A 21,997-nucleotide genomic window follows, 5' to 3' on the forward strand; every position below is an offset into this window, starting at 1 on the left:
CCACCCCTTCCTTCTCTTCCCCTTCCCTTCCCACCCCTTCCTTCTCTTCCCCTTCCCTTCCCACCCCTCCTCTCCCCGCTCTCCCCCCCCCTTCCCTCTCCCTTCCCTTCTCCCCTCTATTCCCTCCCCCTCTTCCCCTTCCCTCTCTTTCCCTCCCCTCCCCTCCCCTCTCCTCTCTTCTTCCCCCCTCCCCTCTCTTCTCCTTCCCTCCCCTCTCTTCTCCTTCCCTCCCCTCCCCTCTCTTCCCCCTCCCCTCTTCCCCTCCACTTCCCTGCTCTCGCCCTCCCATTCCCTCTCTTCCCTTCCACTTCCCTCTCTTCCCTTCTGTTATATATGTAAACTTTGTAATAATGTCAGACTTGCCACCAGGGGTTGCACCTGTTGGAGACGCAAGGGTCACCTGCAAACCTCGTGCAAGCAAGTATAAAAGGTTGTCTGCCATGCTGCTTCTTCACTCTGGAGATTTATTAAAGAGACTAAGGTCACATCAGTTTGAGCTTACAGCATACAGTCTTGTGGAGTTATTCTGAACATAACAATTGGCGACGAATAACAGATCATGAACTTTCACGCAGTTATGGCTGCCATTGGTATTCTTGAGAAATTTGTTGAGGGTGATGATTGGGAAGCCTTCGTTGAGCGTCTTGACCAGAACTTCATGGCCAACGAGCTCGATATGGACAGTAACGCGGTCAAGCGCAGGGCGATTCTCCTCACCGTTTGTGGGTCCACGAATTATGACCTCATCAAAAATCTGCTAGCGCTGACGAAACCAACGGACAAAACATATGCAGAGTTGTGTACGCTGGTTTGGGAACACCTCAAACCGAAGGAGAGCATCTTAATGGCCAGGTATCGCTTTTACACGCACCATGTCGCTGATCTAAGACGCCTTGCGGGACTGCGAATTTGCTGAATTTTTGGAGGAAATGTTGCGGGACTTTTAGTTGTTTGGAATCGGCCACGAGGTCATTCTTCGCAAACTGCTGTCTGCTGAATCCCTAGATCTGAGCAAGGCCATCACGATAGCCCAGGCTTTCATGTCCACGAATGATAACAGTAAGCAGATATCTTCTCAGCATCGAAGCTCACCGGCTAGTACTGTGCATAAAATAACGTCTTCAGCAGGCAGAACTGTACATGGCAGGGCCTACACGCCTGCAGAGGCCAGACCTAGGATGACTCAGAATCTGTTGTGGGGCGTGAACGCCCCACCATGTTGGCGCTGCGGGGGTAATCATCGAGCCCATCAAAGTCGATTCAAGCACTACGTGTGCAAAGGCTGTAAAATAATGGGGCACCTCCAGCGAATGTGCAAACATGCTGCAACTCGTCACGTGACAGAGTCGGCAGAAGATGACCAATCCGGCGCCGATCACGCTGAACGAGTAAGAGAGGCAACTCAACCTGAGGCTGAAGAGGAAGTGTATAGGGTACACACCTTCACCACCAAAAGCCCTCCAATAATGTTGAAAGTCAAATTAAACGGCATTCCAGTTTCCATGGAATTGGACACGGGGGCGAGTCAGTCAATTATAAGCCAGAAGGCTTTTGTGAAACTGTGGTGCAACAAGGCACAAAGGCCAAAACTAAACCCAATTCATACAAAACTGCGCACTTACACCAAAGAGCTCATACCAGTCATTGGCAGTGCGGCAATGAAGGTATCGTACGATGAAGCTGTGCATGATTTATCACTATGGATTGTACCAGGCGATGGACCAACGCTGTTCGACAGAAGCTGGCTAGGAAAGATCCGATGGAACTGGGACGACATCAAAGCGCTGTCTTCGGTGGATGACGCCTCGTGCAAATTTCCGTTGCTATTTGAGCCAGGCATCGGCAACTTCACAGGCGCCAAAGTGCAGATCCATCTAGTCCTTGATGCACGGCCTGTTCATCACAAGGCCTGAGCGGTTCCATATGATGCGGGTGAAAGTCGAGATTGAACTGGACAGACTTCAACGAGGGGGAATTATATCGCCAGTCGAGTTCAACGAGTGGGCCAGTCCAATTGTTCCGGTGTTGAAAAGCGATGGCACGGTCAGAATCTGCTGAGACTACAAAGTAATGATCAACCGAGTCTCGTTACAGGACCAGTACCCACTACCCAAAGCGGAGGACCTGTTTGCAACGTTAGCAGGGGGAAAGTCGTTTACCAAGCTGGATCTAACCTCTGCTTACACGACACAGGAACTGGCTGAATCTTCGAAAAGATTGACGTGCATCAACACGCACAAAGGACTGCTTATATACCACAGATGCCCTTTTGGGATTCGCTTGGCTGCAGCCATCTTCCAGAGTAACATAGAGAGTCTGCTGAAATCGATTCCACGTACCATTGTGTTCCAAGACGACATCCTGATCACTGGTCGTGAAACCACCGAACACTTGCACAACCTGGAAGAGGTTCTCAAGTGACTGGACAGAGTGGGACTCAGGCTGAAATGCTCCAAGTGTGTTTTCCTGCTGCCAGAGGTCGAATTTTTGGGGCGAAAGATTGCGGCAGACGGCATCAGACCCATGGACTCTAAGACGGAGGCCATCAAGAATGCACCCAGACCACAGAATGTGATGGAGCTGTGTTTGTTCCTGGGACTCCTCAACTATTTTGGTAACTTTCTACCCAGGTTGAGCACTTTGCTGGAACCTTTGCATTTATTGCTACGTAAGGGTGACGACTAGGTTTGGGGTAAATCTCAAGACACAGCCTTCGATAAGGCCAGAAACCTGCTATGTTCTAAAAAGTTACTTGTACTGTATGACCCATGTAAACGTTTAGTACTAGCTTGTGATGCATCTTTGTACGGGGTTGATTGTGTGTTACAGCAAGCCAATGTGTCAGGCAAACTGCAACCGGTTACACATGCGTCCAGAAGTCTAAGGCTGAAAGAGCCTACAGTGTGGTTGAGAAAGAAGCATTAACATGCGTATACAGGGTTAAGAAAATGCACCAATACCTATTTGGACTCCTGTTCAAGCTCAAAACCGACCACAAACCACTCACTTCGCTGTTTTCAGAAAGCAAAGGTATTAACACCTATGCTTCGTCCCGCATCCAAAGATGGGCACTAACATTACCTGCGTATGACTATGTAATCCGCTACAGACCAGGCACTGAGAACTGTGCTGATGCCCTCAGTCAGCTACCATTGCCCACCACCGGGGTGGAAATGGTGCAATCCGCAGACTTGTTTCTTGTAATGGATGCTTTTGAGAGTGAGGGGACACCCGTCATGGCTCGCCAGATCAGGACCTGGACTAGCCAGGATCCTGTGCTATCACTAGTAAAAAACTGCGTCCTTAATGGGAGCTGGTCGGCTGTTCCCGGGGAAATGCGAGAAAAAATTAAGCCGTTTTACCGATGCAAGGATGAAATTTCCATCCAATCAGATTGTCTCCTATGGGGGAATCATGTGGTTTTGCCAAAAAAAGGCAGAGAAACGTTTATACGCGACCTACACAGTACCCACCCAGGCATAGTCATGATGAAGGCTATCGCCAGGTCGCACATTTGGTGGCCCGGCATTCACTCGGAATTGGAGTCATGCGTACACCAATGTAACACTTGCTCACAGTTGAGCAATGCACCAAGGGAGGCCCCACTGAGTCTGTGGTCATGGCCCTCCAAACCGTGGTCCAGGGTCCACGTAAATTTCGCTGGCCCGTTTCTAGGAAAGATGTTCCAAGTAGCAGTGGACGCTTACTCTAAATGGATTGAATGTGTAATAATGTCATCATGTACGTCCACTGCCCCCATTGAAAGCCTCCGGGCCATGTTCGCCACCCATGGTTTGCCCGACGTCCTTGTTAGTGACAACGGACCATGTTTCACCAGCTCGGAATTCAACGAGTTCATGACCCGCAATGGCATCAAATATGTCAGGTCTGTCCCGTTTAAGCCCGTATCCAACAGTCAAGCGGAACGGGCAGTCCAAACTATTAAGCAGAGCTTGAAACGTGTGACGGGCGGTTCCCTGCAGACCCAGTTATCTCGGGTTCTGCTCAGCTACCGGACGTGACCCCACTCGCTTACCGGGGTTCTCCTGGCAGAATTGTTAATGAAAAGAGCACTCAAAACCAGGCTCTTCTTAGTCCACCTGGATCTCAATGATCATGTAGAAACCTGGCGTCACCGGCATAATGTGTACCACGATAGCGCGGCTGTATCGGGTGACATTGAGGTTAATGACTCTGTATTTGTTCTTAATTATGGTCATGGTCCCAAATGGGTTGCTGGCACTGTTTTAGCCAAGATGGGGAATAGAGTGTTTGTGTTAAACTTCTGAATGGACAAACGTGCAGAAAGCATTTGGATCAGATCAAACTGCAATTCACTGACAACCAAGAACAGTTTGAAGAGGACATTACCGTCATTGATCCACCAGCACACACCCAACCAGCAAGCGACCTTGCTGTCAATCACGAGGATGAACCCACCATGCCCGACAGTACGATCAGACCAGCCGCGCTGCAGTGCAGCAATGATCTGACCAACTCACCCATGCCAGGACTTCAACTCAGGCAATCAACCCGGGAATGAAGAGCCCCTGATCGCCAGGGGTTGTAAATAACTAGTACCTAAGACTTTTGGAGGGGGGGGGGGAGTGATATGTATGTAAATGTTGTACTAGTGTAAGACTTACCACCAGGGGGTGCACCTGTTGTAGACCCAAGGATCATCTGCACACCTCGTGCAAGCAAGTATAAAAGGTTGTTTGCCATGTTGCTTCTTCACTCTGGAGTTTTATTAAATAGACTGTCACATCAGTTTAAGCTCACAGTACTCAGTCTTGTGGAGTTATTCTAAACATAACACCTTCCCCTCCCCTCTCCTTCCCTCCTCCCCTCTCTTCCCTTCCCCTCCTCCTCCCTGCCCCTTCTCCCCTACTATTCCCCTCCCTGCCCCTTCTCCTCCCCTACTATTCCCCTCCCTGCCCCTTCTCCTCCCCTACTATTCCCCTCCCTTCCCTCTCCCCTCCCCTCGCCCTCCCATCCCCTCTCTTCCCTTCCCCTCCCCTCCCATCCATTCCCCTCCCCTCCCCTCCCCTCCCATCCATTCCCCTCCCCTCCCATCCATTCCCCATCTCTCCCCTCCCCATCTCTACCCTCCCCATCTCTACCCCTCTCTTCCCCCTCCCCTGCTCTTCCCTTCCGTTCCCTCGCCCCTCCCTCCACTCCCCTCTCTCCCTTCCCCTTTCTCTCCTTCCCTGTCCCTCCCTCCCCATCTCTCGCTCCCTCTGCTTCCCTTCGTTCTTTTTTTGCAATCTAAATATACATTCGCGTATACACAATTTATATGAATATATACTTGAATACATATTTTAGATGAATAGAGGAGAAGCTCTTGAAATATTTGCTATAAAATAAAATCCATGCACATTTGGTAGTCAACTACAATTAAGTCAGAATTCCTGTTCAGTACTATAAATAATGTTTTGGGTGATTCTGCCAGCCGATTTGCAGTTCAGAAACATATGTTCAGTCAGCAAATGAACACTTCAAAGTCGGCACTGCTGATGCCTTCCAAAGTGCAACTTTAAAAATAGGAAGTTTGACTTTCGAATGCTAGGGTTGGAAGCTTAAAAACTAATGCGTCAAGCCCGGTACAAGTCGATCATTATCAATCTCAACGTGATAAGTGGAGTTCTGGTAAGTCTGTGTCCATTTTCTCTTTCACTGTCAAAGATAAGCAACATTCCTACAAAAAAAACGGCGAAGCTAGATAATAAACATGAATATTCGAGTGTGGTGTTAAAGTTGTCATAAAGGAACATGTACATCCTAATGATGTTTTTGGACGCTTTTAATTAAATTGCTGCAGCAAATAAAATCGCACTGAAGCCAAGTCCAGACGCGATTGTGTGTTTTCAGCCTGCAACTCGTATCCGCTCGCAAATTTCGGGGCTATTCTTTTATGGGAAGCGAGTGTGCCTGGGGCGGATTGTTTTCTTGTAACCGAATAGTTCGAGCCCGGCTTCACGAAGCTGCATGTAGAGGCCACTGTTGGACAACAAATTAGGTTTAAACTTCAAGCCTCCACAACTCAAATATGTCCATTACGTAAGTGAATGGTTGGCCGTGCTGAGCGGAGCAGAGCCCAGTGAGCGATCGCTGGCCACAAGAAGCACAGGAGGTGAAAGATAAGTGTGTGTGTGTGTGTGTTGTTGTCGTCGCAGCTTTTTGCTGCTTAAATGTTGACGGAATCGGACTTGAAGCCCCATTCAACTGTCAGCTTGTCAGCGGAAATGATGAGTTTAGCGGGTTTTTTTCCGCGCATGGATTTCCTTCCTGAGACAGCAAGGTTTAGACAACATGGGTGAGCGAGAGAGTGAAGCATTCCGCCGCAGGTAGCGACTCCTTTTTGTTGTTGTTGTTGTTGTTGTCACATCTTCATTGTATCCAGTTGATGTCCAGCGGCGGGTTTACTGTCTGCTCCGCCGCAAGCATCGCCTTTCGGTGAGAGTTCACGGTTGATGCCGATAATACCAACAGGCTTCTTACCTAGAGAGCGCACACAGCGGCTACACCGCGCGTGTGGAGCCTTTCGGCTCCAGAAATGTTCTTCTGGAAGTGAAGGGCTACAGTTTCACTTTTCTCTCTGTATCGAGACCTTACACAGGAGCCGTGTGGAATCTTTTGCAGCGTCTGTTAGATGCGAATAGACGCGCGCGTGTAAGGGCTGCAGGTCTGGCTGCAGCGACTCGCACGTTTTTTTTGCGGCTGGAGCAGAGCACCGCATGGTGGTGTTGGAGCAATGTTTGGCGTTCCTCACACAGCGGCGCTCCGCTGCTGTCGATGTTTCAGGGCTCTGTAGAAGCGATCACGAACTGAGGAGGGGGCGGAGGGAGGGTCCTAGGGGAAGTCGCCGTCTATAAAACCATCACACTCGCATCGTGTCGACGATGCTCTGCAAGATACGGATTTTCCACGTTGTTAATACTGGCGCCGTATTGACTAAAGTAAACCAAGTTGTTCAAGACAGTAGCCAGGTGAGTGCGTTATACAGCGCTGTACTAATCTATTAAAACACAAGCGATGTGTACAACATTATAGCATTCAAACAAATGGACTGATATACATTATTTTATTATATTTAACACTGTTAAATAGAATTGTTAATTCATAAAAAATGTAAACTTCCTTCATATTTAATCCTGTTGGAAGTTTTTAAAAATTCTGCTTAAATATAATTATGGTGACCACAACCACCTGGAACCCTTCCTGCTAGCTAGAATTCACTAGTGCCCAGAGTCCTAAATGAGAATGTGAATAAAGGAAGAAGTACCCTATGTAGTCATCCCTCTGCTAGGTTCAACCAGTGCAGACATGCCCTGCAGTCTCAGTTAGGTCTGAGTTTGATGACTGCTATTGCATCCAACACACTGCCTTGGAACCTGGCAGATTGCAACTGACCAATTACATTTGAAATTTCTTCGGTCTACTCAAATCCAAAATGCCAGCTGCACAAAAGTACCAAAGTTTAAAAGCAGTTTTTTTAAAACACAATTTTTCTTTAATTAAAAAAAAAGTTCTATTTGCTGATTGGTATCCAGTGATTCTTACTGGAAAAGGTGCATGTGTGGGCTGGATAAGAACCGATTGTAATGGCCTACGCAGTTGAATCACCCACTGACACTCCATGTCTGAATCCCACTTGGGCAAGAAACTGGAGGGTTGTTGGTGCCTGTTGAAACACATTCCAGCAAGAGTCAGTGGTTAAAAAATGACAATAAAAGTTACTCTAACAAACTGCTCATATTCTGCCACTGACAGGCCCAAGACATTTAACACCTTGGAGGTTTAGTTTGTGGACAAGAATTTGAATGTTATGTACTAGAATTTGTAACGTTGGTATTCTTGAATTCTATATTGCATTCAAATGAGATGTGGTCCGCAACCAGACAGATTGCAGAATGTACTATAATTGGACCTGTGCACCAAAGCTTGTCTGACCGCGTAATCCAGTTACTAACTTCTGTTTCATGCCTTTGGCTAAAGGATTATATAGGAAGTAATGCTTGGTAAGGATGCTGAGTCATCCATGGGCTGTCAAGCCTGATAGAAGGATCAACGTAGGGGCCAGGAAAGGGGATATGGCAAAAATATTCGCAGACAAACACGTCCACACCTAACTTTGCTGGAGATCTGTAGATGTAGCGTGTTCTAGTACATGTATGCACATATTGGGCTTTAAAGTGACTGCGCAGTCTGGGTTGCTTAGCCTTTGTAAAATGGAAATCTTAATAGAGGATACGAGCAAAGACTCACTACTGAGGTTTTATCAGCATATAATCTACTCACAACAGCACTGTAATTTAGTTTCATTTGAACCCACAACACTTAACAGCATAAAAAATAGTATAGAAGATTTTATACTGATCCAGCGTTTTGTAATTCATGTGTGCAGTAACTTTTTTTCATTATAATTCCTCTTTTTTGTTTTTCTTTCTCTCTTCCCTCCCCCCCCCCCCCCCCCGCAACATTGGCAAAGAAAGTAAATAAATCTGCAGCATTAGTTTATACACCTTGATAATGAAATAAAATTGCCAGTGCAGGCGTTTATTGACTAAATATAAAATCGTATATTTCATTTATCTAGTTAATTTGAATTTGTAACCTGATTTGCTCTATTGCTAGGGATCTTTTTTGTAGCACTGTTCGTGGTTTCAAACACTTGAGCTGTTTCAGGCTGCTTCAACACAAAAAACCCAGTAGCCAGCAGAACAGGATGACCTTGGGCATTGGTGTCCAAACTACTGCTTGTGGGCCACATGCCCGTGATGTGGCTCACGAAACCGAGGCAACTTGTTTCATTTTGTGCCTATATTTCTTACTCGCTGGTTTGTCCTCTTTTGAATTTTGGCCAAAGGTTTGCAAAAGGCTGTTCTGTATGCTGTCTTGTTCATGCACCATGTGTGGAAAGGGATTCACTAAGTCATACAACCTGCTAACACACCGGTGAGTTCACACTGGGGAGAGGCCGTTTACCTACTGTCAGTGTGGGAAGGGATTCACTTGGTCATCCACACTTCTAAAGCACCAACTGATTCACACCAGGGAGAAACCGTTCACCTGCTCTGAGTGTGGAAAGGGATTAATTCGGTCATGCAGCCTGCTGACACATCAGCGAGTTCACACTTGGGAGAGGCTGTTCACCTGCTCGGAGTGTGGGATGGGATCCACTCAGTCATCCGACCTGCTAAAACACCAGCGAGTTCACACTGGGAGAGACCGTCCACTTGCTCAGTGTGTGGGAAAGGATTCACTCAGTCACCCAACTTGCTGAGACACCAGCGAGTTCACAAGTGATTGTAGGGGTTGGATTCTGTTGTTGTTGCTGCTGTTATTCACATCCCTACTGAATTGTGTTCATTCTGTTAGTTGGCGTTTGTTACTGCTGATAACACTTCAACTAGGCTGGAGTTTAGTATTTTGATATTTCAAATAACAGTGTGTCGATATTTGATGTCTTCAAGATAAGGAGACTAATTGATGTCCTGTTACTGACTGCTCCATTTTTGATCGGGGAGGAGGAACGGTAAGAGATTGGGGCCCAGAAGCGTCGTAATCGGGGCCCAGGAGAGGCGAGGACCCAGGGGCAGCACGGGCCAGCCCACACTGCGATTTGTGGATAGTAGCAGCATGTGTGCGCACTTGGTCCATGCAGCAGAGCTTGGTCTCCAGTCGTCTTGGTTAACCCTTGCCACTGAATCAAGACCCAGCTCGGTCAAGCCCGTGTGGTGGCTGGTGTGCAACTGCCACCTCTTGTTAAAAGAATCCATGCACAGGCATCTTCCACCCTTCAGTATGTAGTTCGGGACCTAGAATGTCAGGTTCCGCATTGAAACACCTGTGAACTCATCCCTTTTTGGTGTGTAAGCAAGTCACCCTCGACACGAGGGACTGCCCAATACTATCCTTGTTCATAGATAAACCCTAGATTAGAACACCGAGGTTTGTTAGTATCTGAACTTAAAATATCTGAAACTTAAAGGGAACATTGATTTTAAACTTTATCTGGGGCCAGTTAGGTTCCATGGTATGTACCAAACATAAAACTTTGGGAATAAAAAATCAAAGCCCTGTATATGCTGAAAATACTCAGGAAGTCAGACACAGCATCTGTGGAGAAACGAAAAGTCAATGTTTCAGGCAATTGCCCTACATCAGAACCAGGTTGTATGATTGCCCCACTCTCTCATTCAGGTATTTTTAGAGGCTGAGGTTTGGGAAGGATGTACAAATCTAATGGCTCACTAAATCTACTTAACACTTATCCTGTTGTTTAAATGCTGCACATTCACTTCTTAATGAAAAAATTCATTACACGGGAAAAATAGTCCAATTCTTACTGACACCCACAGAAGCATGATACGGATATTTACACAACATATCATTGTATTTAAAAATCATAATTACTTTTTCTCTTGTTATTTAAATACATGAAGTACAAATGGCCCAGTGGGGCACTTGAAGGTACATCTCTACAGTTCAAGTGCTCAGACTTTCAAGGATATTGCCTTTGTTTTTAAAATAGAGTATTTGTAAATTGAAATTTCTTAGCTGCTTGATGCTTTGATCTGTCAGTCTCAGTCATGAGTTAAATCAGTTCTTGGTTGTGATGTGAGGCAGGGCACACAAGAACATAAGAAGTAGGAGCAGGAGTAGGCCACTTGACCCCTCGAGCCTGGTCCGCCATTCAATAAGATCATGGCTCATCTGATCATGGACTCGGCTCCACTTCCCTGCCCGCTCCCCATAACTCTTTATTCCCTTATCACTCAAAAATCTGTCTATCTCCGCCTTAAATATATTCAATGACCCAGCCTCCACAGCTCTCTGGGGCAGAGAATTCCACAGATTTACAACCCTCTGAGAGAAGAAATTCCTCCTCATCTCACTTGTAAATGGCCGGCCCCTTATGCCTCCTAGTTTTATTTTCCCGTATGAGTGGAAATATCCTCTCTACATCCACCTTGTCGAGCCCCCTCATTATCTTTCGTTTCGATACGATCACCTCTCATTCTTCTGAACTCCAATGAGTATAGGCCCAACCTACTCAACCTATCTTCATAAGTCAACCCCCTCACCTCCGGAATCAACCTAGAAACACAACGTTCCACCTGAGGCAAAGAACAGAAGTTGGCATTAACCATCAGCAAATGCGGTAATCATTTACACATTAACATGAACAGTTCACATAACTTTTATGACAATATTGCAGTGGAATTTCCCAGATTATTCTTATTCTGTTGCGCAACGATAAAACCAAATATAAAGTACTACATTACGACTAAAACTCTCTGGCATATTTAAAAAAAATTCATTCATGGGATGTGGGCATCGCTGGCAAAGCCGGCATTTATTGCCCATCCCTAATTATCCTTGAGAAGGAGGTGGTGAGCTGCTGCCATGAACCACTGTAGTCCTTGTGGTGAAGGTACTCCCATAGTGCTGTTAGGGAGAGTGTTCCAGGATTTTGACCCAGCGACGATGAAGAAACAGTGATATACTTCCAAGTCAAGATGGTGTGTGACTTGGAGGAGAAAATGGAGGTGGTGGTGTTCCTATGTGCCTGCTGCCCTTGTCCTTCTAGGTGGTAGAGGTCATGGGTTTGGGAGGTGCTGCTGAAGAAGCCTTGGTGAGTTACTGCAGTGCATCTTGTAGATGGTACACACTGTAGTCACGGTATGTTGGTGATGGAGGAAGTGAATGTTTAAGGTGGTGGATAGGGTGCCAATCAAGCAGGTTGCTTTGACCTAAATGGCGTCAAGCTTCTTGAGTGTTGTTGGAGCTGCACTCATCCAGGCAAGTGGAGAGTATTCCATCACGCTACTGACTTGTGCCTTGTAGATGGTGGAAAGGCTTTGGGGAGTCAGGAGGTGAGATACTCGCTGCAGAATACCCAGCCTCTGACCTGCTCTTGTCACCACAGTATTTATGTGGCTGGTCCAGTTAAGTTTCTGGTCAATGGTGACCCCCAGGATGTTGATGGTGGAGGATTCGGTGATGGTAATGCCATTGAATGTCAAGGGGCGGTGGTTAGACTCTCGCTTGTTGGAGATAGTCATTGCCTGGCACTTGTCTGGCGTGAATGTTACTTGCCACTTATCAGCCCAAGTCTGAATGTCGTCCAGGTCTTGCTGCATGCGAGCATGGACTGCTCTATTATCTGTGAAGTTGCAAATGGCACTGAACACTCTGCACTCATCAGCGAACATCCCCACTTCTGATCTTATGATGGAGGGCAGGTCATTGATGAAGCAGCTGAAGATGGTTTGGCCTAGGAACTCCTTCAGCAATGTCCTGGGGCTGAGATGATTGACCTCCAATGACCACAACCATCTTCCTTTGTGTTAGGTATGACTCCAGCTAGTGGAGAGTTTTCCCCCTTAGTCCCATTGACTTCAGTTTTACTAGGGCTCCTTGATGTCACACTCACTCAAATGCTGCCTTGATGTCAACGGCAGTCACTCTCACTTCACCTCTGAAATTCAGCTCTTTAGACTATGTTTGGACCAAGGCTGTAATGAGGTCTGGAGCCGAGTAGTCCTGGTGGAACCCAAGCTGGGCATCGGTGAGCAGATTATTGGTGAGTAAGTACCACTTGATAGCACTGTTGATGACTCCTTCCATCACTTTCTGATGATTGAGAGTAGACTGATGGGACAGTAATTGGCTGGATTGGATTTGTCCTGGTTTTTGTGGACAGGACATACCTGGGCAGTTTTGCACATTGTCGGTTAGATGCCAGTGTTGTAGCTATACTGGAACAACTTGGCTAGAGGCGAGGCTAGTTTTGGAGCACAAGTGTTCAGCACAACAACCAGGATGTTGTCGGGGCCCATAGCCTTTGCTGTATACAGTGCGTTCAGACATTTCTTGATATCACGTGGAGTGAATTGAATTGGCTAAAGACTTGCTTCTGTGATGGTGGGGATCTCGGGAGGAGGCCGATATGGAGCATCCACTCGGCACTTCTGGCTGAAGATTGTTGCAAAGGCTTCAGCCTTGTCTTTTGCTCTCACGCGCTGGGCTCTGCCATCATTGAGGATGGGGACATTCATGGAGCCTCGTCCTCTCGTTAGTTGTTTAATGGTCCACCATCATTCACAACTGGATGTGGCAGGACTACAGAGCTTTAATCAGACCCGTTGGTTGTGGGATCGCTTAGTCTTGTCTATAGCATACTGCTTCCACTTTTTACCATGCATGTAGTCCTGTATTGCAGCTTCCCCAGGTTGACACCTCATTTTTAGGTATGCGTGGTACTGCTCCTGGCATGCTCTTCTACACTCTTCTTTGAAGCAGGGTTGGTCCCCAGGCTTGATGGGGGATATGCCGGGCCATGAGGTTACAGATTGTGGTGGAATATAATTCTGCTGCTGCTGATGGCCCACAGCTCTTCATAGATGGCCAGTTTTGAGCTGCTCGATCTATCCTATTTAGCACGGTGGTAGTACCACACAGCACGATGGATGGTGTCCTCCAGTGTGAAGACGGGACTTTGTCTCTATTATGTCTGCAATTACCATCGAATAACTACTCGAGGCCTTGTACCATGAGTAAGAGCTGTGTGACTTCAGTCCATTTAATACGACTGCAAAGTGAGGGGCAGCATGGCTGGCTGCCTTTTATATGCCCCTGCACACCAGGGCAGGAAACCCCTGGGCCTCCAACAGCAGCACCCTCAGGTGGTACATCATACATAGTTACATAGTGAATACAAAGAGTTTGCATACATGACATCATTCCCCCCCCCAAAGTCTTTGATGCAAGTTGATTACAGGTTAAAGCGAACCAGAGCCCTGCGCTCCCTGGTTGACTGTCTCAGTGTCGCTTCTGGCCTGGGTGAGTTGGTTGGGCCACTGCTGTCTTGCAGCGCGACTGGTTGGGCTGGAGTGTTGGCGATGGTGGGATCATCCTCGTAGTTGGCAGCTCAGTCTGTTGTCGACTGGGTGTGTGTCGGTGGGTCGCTGAAGATGAGGTCCTCTTCCGGTGGTTCCTGGTTATCTTTGAATCGTAATTTGGTTTGGTCCAAATGTTTTCTGTACATTTGACAGTTAAGTAGTTTGACAACAAATACTCTATTCCCCTCCTTGGCTAATACAGTGCCGGCGACCCATTTGGGAGCCTGACCGTAATTCAGCACAAACACAGGGTCATTTACAGTGATGTCGTGTGATACAGCCGCGCGATCATGGTACGTTTTTTGCTGATAACGCCTGGTTTCCATCTGATCAATGAGGCCAGGGTGTACTAAGGAGAGCCTGGTTTTGAGCGCTCGTTTCATTAGTCATTCTGCAGGGGGAGCCCTGGTAAGTGAGTGGGGTCGTGTGCTGTAGCTGAGCAGTACCCGGGACAGGCGGGTTTGTAAGGAGCAGATCTGACATGCTTGATGCCATTACGGGTCATGAATTCGTTGAATTCTGAGCTGGTGAAGCATGGACCATTGTCGCTGACAAGATTGTCGAGTAAGCCATGGGTAGCAAACATGACTCTGAGGCTTTCAGTGGTGGCTGCGGACATGCTGGATGCCATTATTGCACATTCAATCCATTTGAATAGGCCTCCACAACAACCAGGAACATCTTTCCTAGAAAAGGGCCCGCATAATCCACATGGATCCTGGACCATGGTTTTGAGGGTCAGTACCAAAGACTAAGTGGCGCCTCCCTGGGAGTATTGCTCAATTGTGAACATGTGTTACACTGGTGCATGCACGACTCCAGGTCTGAGTCAATGCCGGCCACCAGACGTTGGACCTGGCGATAGCCTTCATCATGACTATTGCCTGGGTGGGTGCTGTGTAGGTCACATATGAAGGTTTCCCTGCCCTTGGCAAGATAACGCGGTTGCCTATAAGAGGCAATCTGAATGGATCGACATTTCATCTTTACGACGGTGAAACTGCTTGATCTCGTCTTGCATGTCTCTAGGGACCGTTGACTAGCTCCCATTGAGGATGCAACTTTTTACAAGGGATAGCAGAGGATCCTGGCTGGTCCAGGTCTTAATTTGGCAGGCCATTACGGGTGACCCTTCACTATCAAAGGTATCCATGGCCAGTAGCGGGTCTGCGGGCTGCATCGTTTCCACCACGGTGGGCAACGGTAGTCGGCTGAGAGCATCGGCGCAGTTTTCAGTGCCTGGCCTGTAGCGGATCACATAGTCGTAGGCAGACAGTGTTAGTACCCGTCTTTGGATTTAGATGAAGCATTGGTGTTTATGCCTTTGCTTTCCGAAAACAGTGAGATTAGGGGCGTCTGTAACTTGAACCTGATTCCAAACAAATATTGGTGCATATTTTTTACACCGTAAACACAGGCTCCATTTCGACCATGCTGTAGCCTCTTTCGGCCATTGATGGCTTCTGGACGCATGTGCAACCTGTTGGAGCTTGCCCACTGCATTGGCTTGCTGCAAAACACACCCGACATCGTACGATGACGCATCACGTGCTAAAACTAGACACTTACATAGATCATATAATACCAGCAACTTATTTGAAAACAGATTTCTGGCCTTTTCAAAGGCGGCCTCTTGATTTTTATCCCAAGCCCAGTCGTCTCCCTTGCGTAACAGCTTGTGCAATGGTTCCAGCAAGGTGCTCAACCCTGGAAGAAAGTTACCGAAATAGTTGGGTCCCAGAAATGAGCGCAGCTCCATTACATTTTGTGGCGTGGGTGCATTCTTGATGGCCTCTGTCTTCGAGTCCATGGGTCTGATGCCGTCTGCCACAATCTTCCTCCCCAGGAATTCTACCTCTGGCGCCAGGAAGACACATTTGGATTTTTTCAACTGGAGTCCAACTCTGTTTAGTTGACTTAAAACTTCTTCCAGGTTGTGTAGGTGTTCGGAGGTGTCGCGGCCAGTGATGAGGATGTCGTCCTGAAATACGACGGTGTGTGGAACCGATTTCAACAGACTCTCCATGTTTCTTTGGAATATGGCTGCAGCCGAGCGAATCCCGAACGGGTACCTGTGGTACATGAACAATCCTTTTTGCGTGTTAATGCATGTTCATTTTTTCGACGACTCAACCAGCTTCTGGGTAATGTAAGCGGAGGTTAGATCCAGCTTGGTGAATGCCTTTCCCCTTGCTAATATCGCGAAAAGGGCATCGGCTTTGGGTAGTAGGTATTGGTCCTGTAACGAGACTCGGTTGGCCGTTACTTTGTTGTTGCTGCAGATTCTGACCGTGCCATCGCTCTTTAGTCCCAGAACAGTCGGGCTGGCCCACCGTGAACTCGACTGGCGATATGATTCCCTCGCGTTGAAGTCTGCCCAATTCGATCTCCACTTTCTCCCTCATCATGTAGGGGACCGCTCGAGCCTTATGATGAACGGGCCATGCCTCGGGGACCAAGTGGATCTGTACTTTGGCGCCAGTGAAGTTGCCGATGCCTGGTTCAAATAAAGATGCAAACTTGCTCAGCACTTGAGCACAAGAAGCATTGTCCACTGACGATAATACTTTGACGTCTTCCCAGTTCCACTGAATCTTCCCCATCCAGCTTCTGCCAAGCAGCGTTGGCCCATCGCCTGGTACAATCCACAGTGGCAGCTCGTGTGCCTCTCCATCATAGGATACTTTTACGTTCGCACTGCCAATAACTAGTATCAGTTCCTTGGTGTAAGTGCGCAGCTTTATCTGAATCGGGCTCAGCTTGGGTCTTTGTGCTTTGTTGTTGCCCCACAGCCTCTCAAATGTCTTCTGGCAAATAATTGACTGACTCGCCCCGGTATCCAGCTCCATGGATACAGGAATGCCATTTAATTTGACTTTTATCATCGTGGGAGGACTTGTTTGTGGAGAGGGTGTGCGCCCTGCACACTGCTCCCTCGGGCTCAGTTGCCTCTCTAGCTTGTCCTTTGTGATCCATGCTGGATCGGGTCTCTTCTGCCGACTCCACTGCCATGTGGTGAGTCGCAATACGTTTGCACATTCGAGGTGGCCCCTTGTTCTGCAGCTTTTGCACGCATAGTCTTTAAATCGACATTGATGGGCCCCATGATTACCCCCGCAACGCCAGCATTGTGTTAATGATTTTGCATTTGCACCCCTTGGCGGCAGCGGGCATGTAGGCTCTGCTCTGTACAGTTCTTAATAGTTCAACAGTTCTGCCTGCAGTCGGCGTTATTTTACGTACAGTACTTGCCAGTGAGCTCCGATTCTGGTAAGAAGTCATTTGCATGGTATCGCAAATTAGTTCAGTCAGCTCATCGTATGTCTTATCCTTGGCCTTGTGTGCCAGCAAGTCCCTGACGATGCAGTAGACCTCGGGCCCACAACTGGTCAGCAGTATAGCCTTGCGCTTCTCTGCCAATGTGTCTGTTTCCCCTGCCAGGTCGTTTGCCACGAAATATTGCTCGAGCTCTTCCGTGAAGGCATCCCAATCATCACCCTCTGCGAATCTTTTAGTGTGCCAAAGGTAGCCATAATCGCGTGAAAGTCCGTATTCTCATCGCCAGTTATTATGTCTGCAATTACCATCGAATAACTCCATGAGGCCTTGTACTGTGAGTAAGAGCTGTGTGACTTTAGTCCATTTAATACGACTGTAAAGTGAGGGGCAGCATGGCTGGCTGCCTTTTTATATGCCCCTGCACACCAGGGCAGGAAACCCCTGGGCCTCCAACAGCAGTGCCCTCAGGTGGTACATCGTACATAGTTATATAGTGAATACAAAGAGTTTGCATACATGATAGTCTCCACAATCACTGTGCGATGGGCGCTGCTACCAATGTGGTCATGGCTGATGCATCTACGATATTGACTACATCTAGTCAGAAACTAACTTTTAGCAAATTTCTGAATAAAAAAACAATGCTGTATTATAGAGCATAGATTTAAAAAAAAAATGAAAATTGGACATAAAAAATAAAGTGACACATATGCAGCAGGTCCATTGGCATTTAAAGAAAAAAGCTAGATTAATATTTCAGACGAAGACTATTTGTCAGAACTGCCTTGCAGGATGTAAATGTAAGACTGGGCTTGTAGTGTCGTTTATTTAAATTTGTGGCTCTGCTTCGGTGATGATTTAGGTATGGGGATCTGCAGCTTCTGGGCTCCATCTATTTACAGAAGTGTGCAGCTACAGAAGGTGCACTGTGTCACAGAATGGTGATGCTCAAATGAGTAGTGTGTGACATGCATATCAAATACAATATATTATAGATATGCTGAAACTGAAGGCCCCCTCCTTCCCCCCGCCACCCCACAATGGATAAGAGCACTGATTCAGAACCATACAGGATGGTCTCAGTTTGATATCAGGTCTGCCTTGTGTTGGCTGATTTCAGTTGGGGTGCTGCAGTTGGTCTCGGCACCTCTGGGCTACAGAATGGGGGGGAGAAATCAACTTGAGTTCGTAATGCTGACCACGATCCAGTGAACGTATGTGGGCCCAGTGAGAACAGGATTGTAATTGGCTGCCATTGAATAGCCTACTGATACTCCCTGCTTAAGCTCCCACTTGGGTGAGATACAAAAGGGCAGCTGGTTCCCTTGGAACCATAGTGCAACATGAATCAGTGCTTTCAGAAAGAAGGGGGGGGAAACACTTTTTATATTTTAAAAAAAAAAGGCTAAAGTTTAGGGTTGTCTCAGTTGGTACGGCAGTCGGGATGCTACATTTGGCTTTTGTCTACCTAGGTTAAAGAGAGGAAATTACCTGTACCTATATTTCCTGCTTGCAATTGTTGTGCAGGCAGCTCTACAGTGCTCACGTGTGGGCATTGAGTGTGAACAGGATTGGGCGTAGCTGTAATGGCTCCCATGGTTTATTAGCCTGATGGGACTGTCCAGGCGTGCACATGAATAATGATCCTTTGGTAAGCTGCTGGAGGGCTTCTGCCCCATGTGGAATATATCAACATGAGTTTTCAAAAGGGGTGAAAATTAAGTAATATTGAAGGAGGTGTAAAATGAATACTGAAACTTTGTGTGCCTGCTTTGGCAATTCAAGCTATTGGGGTTATATTGCACTTTGTGATGTTGTTGCATGCATCTACTTTTACTGAATTCATAACCCATAATTTATTAATTTGTGCCATGGTGAAAATACTCGCGTCCCCCCCCCCCCCCCCCCCCCCCATCACCATCACCACACACAAATCCTGTCGTCTCTTGCGATCTGGGTGACCCCGTTTGTTCAACAACATAAATGGACTTTTGCTACATTTTTCACAGGATTTCTCATTTTAGTTTGAAACGTAAATGTTGGCTGGTAGCTTTCTTGCCTCTCGGTCAGATGTTTGTGGGTTCAAGCCCCAGTCCAGGACTTGAACATTTAATTTGGGCCTATATTTTGAAAGAATGCTGCACTATCTTTGGTTGTGAAGTGCTTTGGGACATCCTGAGGTTGTGAAAGGCACCCAAAAAAATACAAGTTCTTTCTTATGGTGAGACATTAAATCAAGGCTCAGTCTGCTTGTTCTGGTGGTTCAGGCAAATGTAAATGATTCCACAACATTATTAGAAGAGCAGGGAGGTCTGATAGTGTCCCGGCTAACTTTCTTATCTCAACCAATAGCACCAAGACAGCTTGACTAATTAGGCATTTAGCTTGCTGCTTATGGGACCTTTCTGTGCACATATTGGCTGCTTCATTTGCCTACATAACAACAGTGACGGCACTTCAAAAGAAATTAATTGTACGTGAAACTTCTTGAGAAATTCTGAGGACATCAAACGGCACTATATAAATATCTTAAGTACTTCCAAACTAGCTTTGCAGCAAAAAGTAAAGATGCCAAATCCATTTATTTAGATAAAATGTTTTTTTTCTCAAACTTGATTGATAATTGACAGTTCTAACTATAAACAGCAATGTGGCCGAAAGCATAGGCAGCAGTCATTTCCAAAATGGGCAATGAATCCACGCCAGTAAAAATCTGTCATATATTTACAGTAAACAGATTACTAACAAAAAGTTCATTGTTTAATTCTCTAAGAACTGCAATAGCATTTATGCAGTTAAAAAAAAATGTTATAAAGCCAGACTGGAGTTTTTTTAATTATCCCAAGAGTACAGTGAATTCAAAGAATATTTTCTGTTTCTCTGAATTATTTCTCCAGCTGGTCTTAATGTTCACTCTCCTATCACAAGTATACAGCTTTTTGTAGTCTTGTATATCTGTATAATAAAAGAGCTAACTGTAACACATCCACAGGGTAGGGAAATTGTTCATCATATCTCCAAGCATCGCCCATGAATTTCTGATTGGCTTGTACATCACCATATTCATAACAAGTAGCAAGTGATTGTTAACTGATGCTGCGAACCTCAACCACAGCTAAACAAGTAGGAAACTGACAATAGACAAGCAGCCAACATTTACTGATGAATAGCCACATGAAGCATCAAAAATGTACCAGTAACTAGCAAGCACCATAAAGCCAACTAATGTAGTTGCTCAAAATGTCATTTTGAAAATGCTTTCAGTGGCCATCTTAGTTCCTTCCCTGCTAACTCTAGGATATAGTATAAATATAATTTTCACATAAATACATAAAAATTAAATAATTCTCAAAAAACACCAAACTACCTGTTTTACCTCAGAAATATCTGCAACTCCCCTCTGCACAGGTTTGCCTCTTTCTCTGGGGCCTGGAACTTGATTCGATTTCCATGTTTACTCGTGCTTTCTTGACAGTATTTCATGGGCTCTAAGCATGCTCAATAATAGTTTTTACTCTATGATAATTAGCAGGTTGACAATCTCCACTCTCCAATGCTGAAATAAGTAAAATTGAGAACTTGTGCAGCCCAACTTTCTGAAATCTTTGCTACTAAAATAAATATAGTCTATCTGCATGTACAGTTGATTTAAAAGAAGGGGTGAAACTGAGGCCAGTGAACATTCAAGGGGGACTTGGATTTTATTCTATTTATTCTGTAAGGTGGAGTTAGAGAGTTGTGGCAACATTGGAATACTGCAGATGCACAGTTGCTCAAACATTATTTGACACCAAGGGGCTAATTTTCCTTCTCCCACCCCTGTCCCTCGACTGAGTGCAAGTCAGGCGGAGCTTACCCCAAGTGCCCTTTTATTCCAATTAGGACCTGAACTTACCTGTATTTATAGATTTGCGCCATTTTAATGGAATGCTCCTTGATGGGAGCTAGCATCCAAAAGTGGAAGAGGGAACTTTACTGCTGAGGGACCTGTAGCAGTAGCAATGACATCACTGCTAAAAGGCCTCCAGGCCCGATGCTTGTTCAACCACCATGTGTTTGGTCTTCTCTGATGCTCCAATCGTAATGGACTGGGTGCAAGTACTAAGGCCCACCTCCTGTGGGTGCTGCTATGTTAGGCCTCTCTGCCAAGAGGGGATCCAGCAAAATAAGATGGAAGGCCTGGAAATATCACTCTTGCTCATTAACATAGCAGCTTGTGTCTGCTGCAAGTGCAGGTCCTCTGAACTCTCTTCCCCCAACCTTCTCCCCCCCCCCCCCCACCGCCCCGCCCCAGCAACCTGGAAGTGTGCATGAAAAACAGTAATTTCCTTCCTCACAGCTTTGCGATTATGTTTGGAGCTCTTTAATGTCCTCTGAAGGCCAGTATGGTTATTGGACAGGAGCAGCCACTTTCACTGTGGGCTGATGTGTCGTTTCATTCAGAGTGTGGTTCTGCAGAGATTCCTACAACTGAGGCAAATGGTTTTAGACAAAATGTTACTGCCAAAATAAACTCATTCTTCAAAAACATTTATATTTATGGTTAGAGTTTTGTACATATTTTTGTAATAGTGATCATAACTGATGCTTTATTTCATTTGATTTGATGTATGTATGTATCATTTAATTTACTTCTTTCAATCATTTATTTCTCTAGTGCCCTTTTATCCTTTTCATGCCCATTTCTTTTAGTATGATGCGTCTTCATCTCTTGTGTGCAAATGTTGGAGTTTACCGTGATACTCGTTTATCCTTTAGGATCCATTTATAGTATTGTGAAGAAGTAGTTTGCTTCATGTGTTTAG

The 21,997-nt window shown here is 46.2% G+C and overlaps 1 protein-coding gene across 3 annotated transcripts in view; it reads left to right on the forward strand.

Annotated features, from left to right (window-relative positions):
* Positions 1-5,598: 5,598 nt before the first annotated feature.
* The window catches only part of sh2b3 (SH2B adaptor protein 3), a 238,434-nt gene continuing 222,035 nt past the window's right edge, over positions 5,599-21,997 (forward strand). For 2 of the 3 annotated variants that reach the window (XM_070887856.1, XM_070887857.1), the window contains exon 1: positions 6,128-6,350. The gene's annotated coding sequence lies outside the window, so the exon portion shown is untranslated. Of the gene's footprint in view, positions 5,653-6,127; positions 6,351-21,997 lie in introns of those variants that run through there. The other variant, XM_070887858.1, reaches the window with a different exon arrangement.

This window comes from Pristiophorus japonicus, chromosome 8 (genome assembly GCF_044704955.1).
Source record: "Pristiophorus japonicus isolate sPriJap1 chromosome 8, sPriJap1.hap1, whole genome shotgun sequence".
NCBI lineage: Eukaryota > Metazoa > Chordata > Chondrichthyes > Pristiophoridae > Pristiophorus > Pristiophorus japonicus.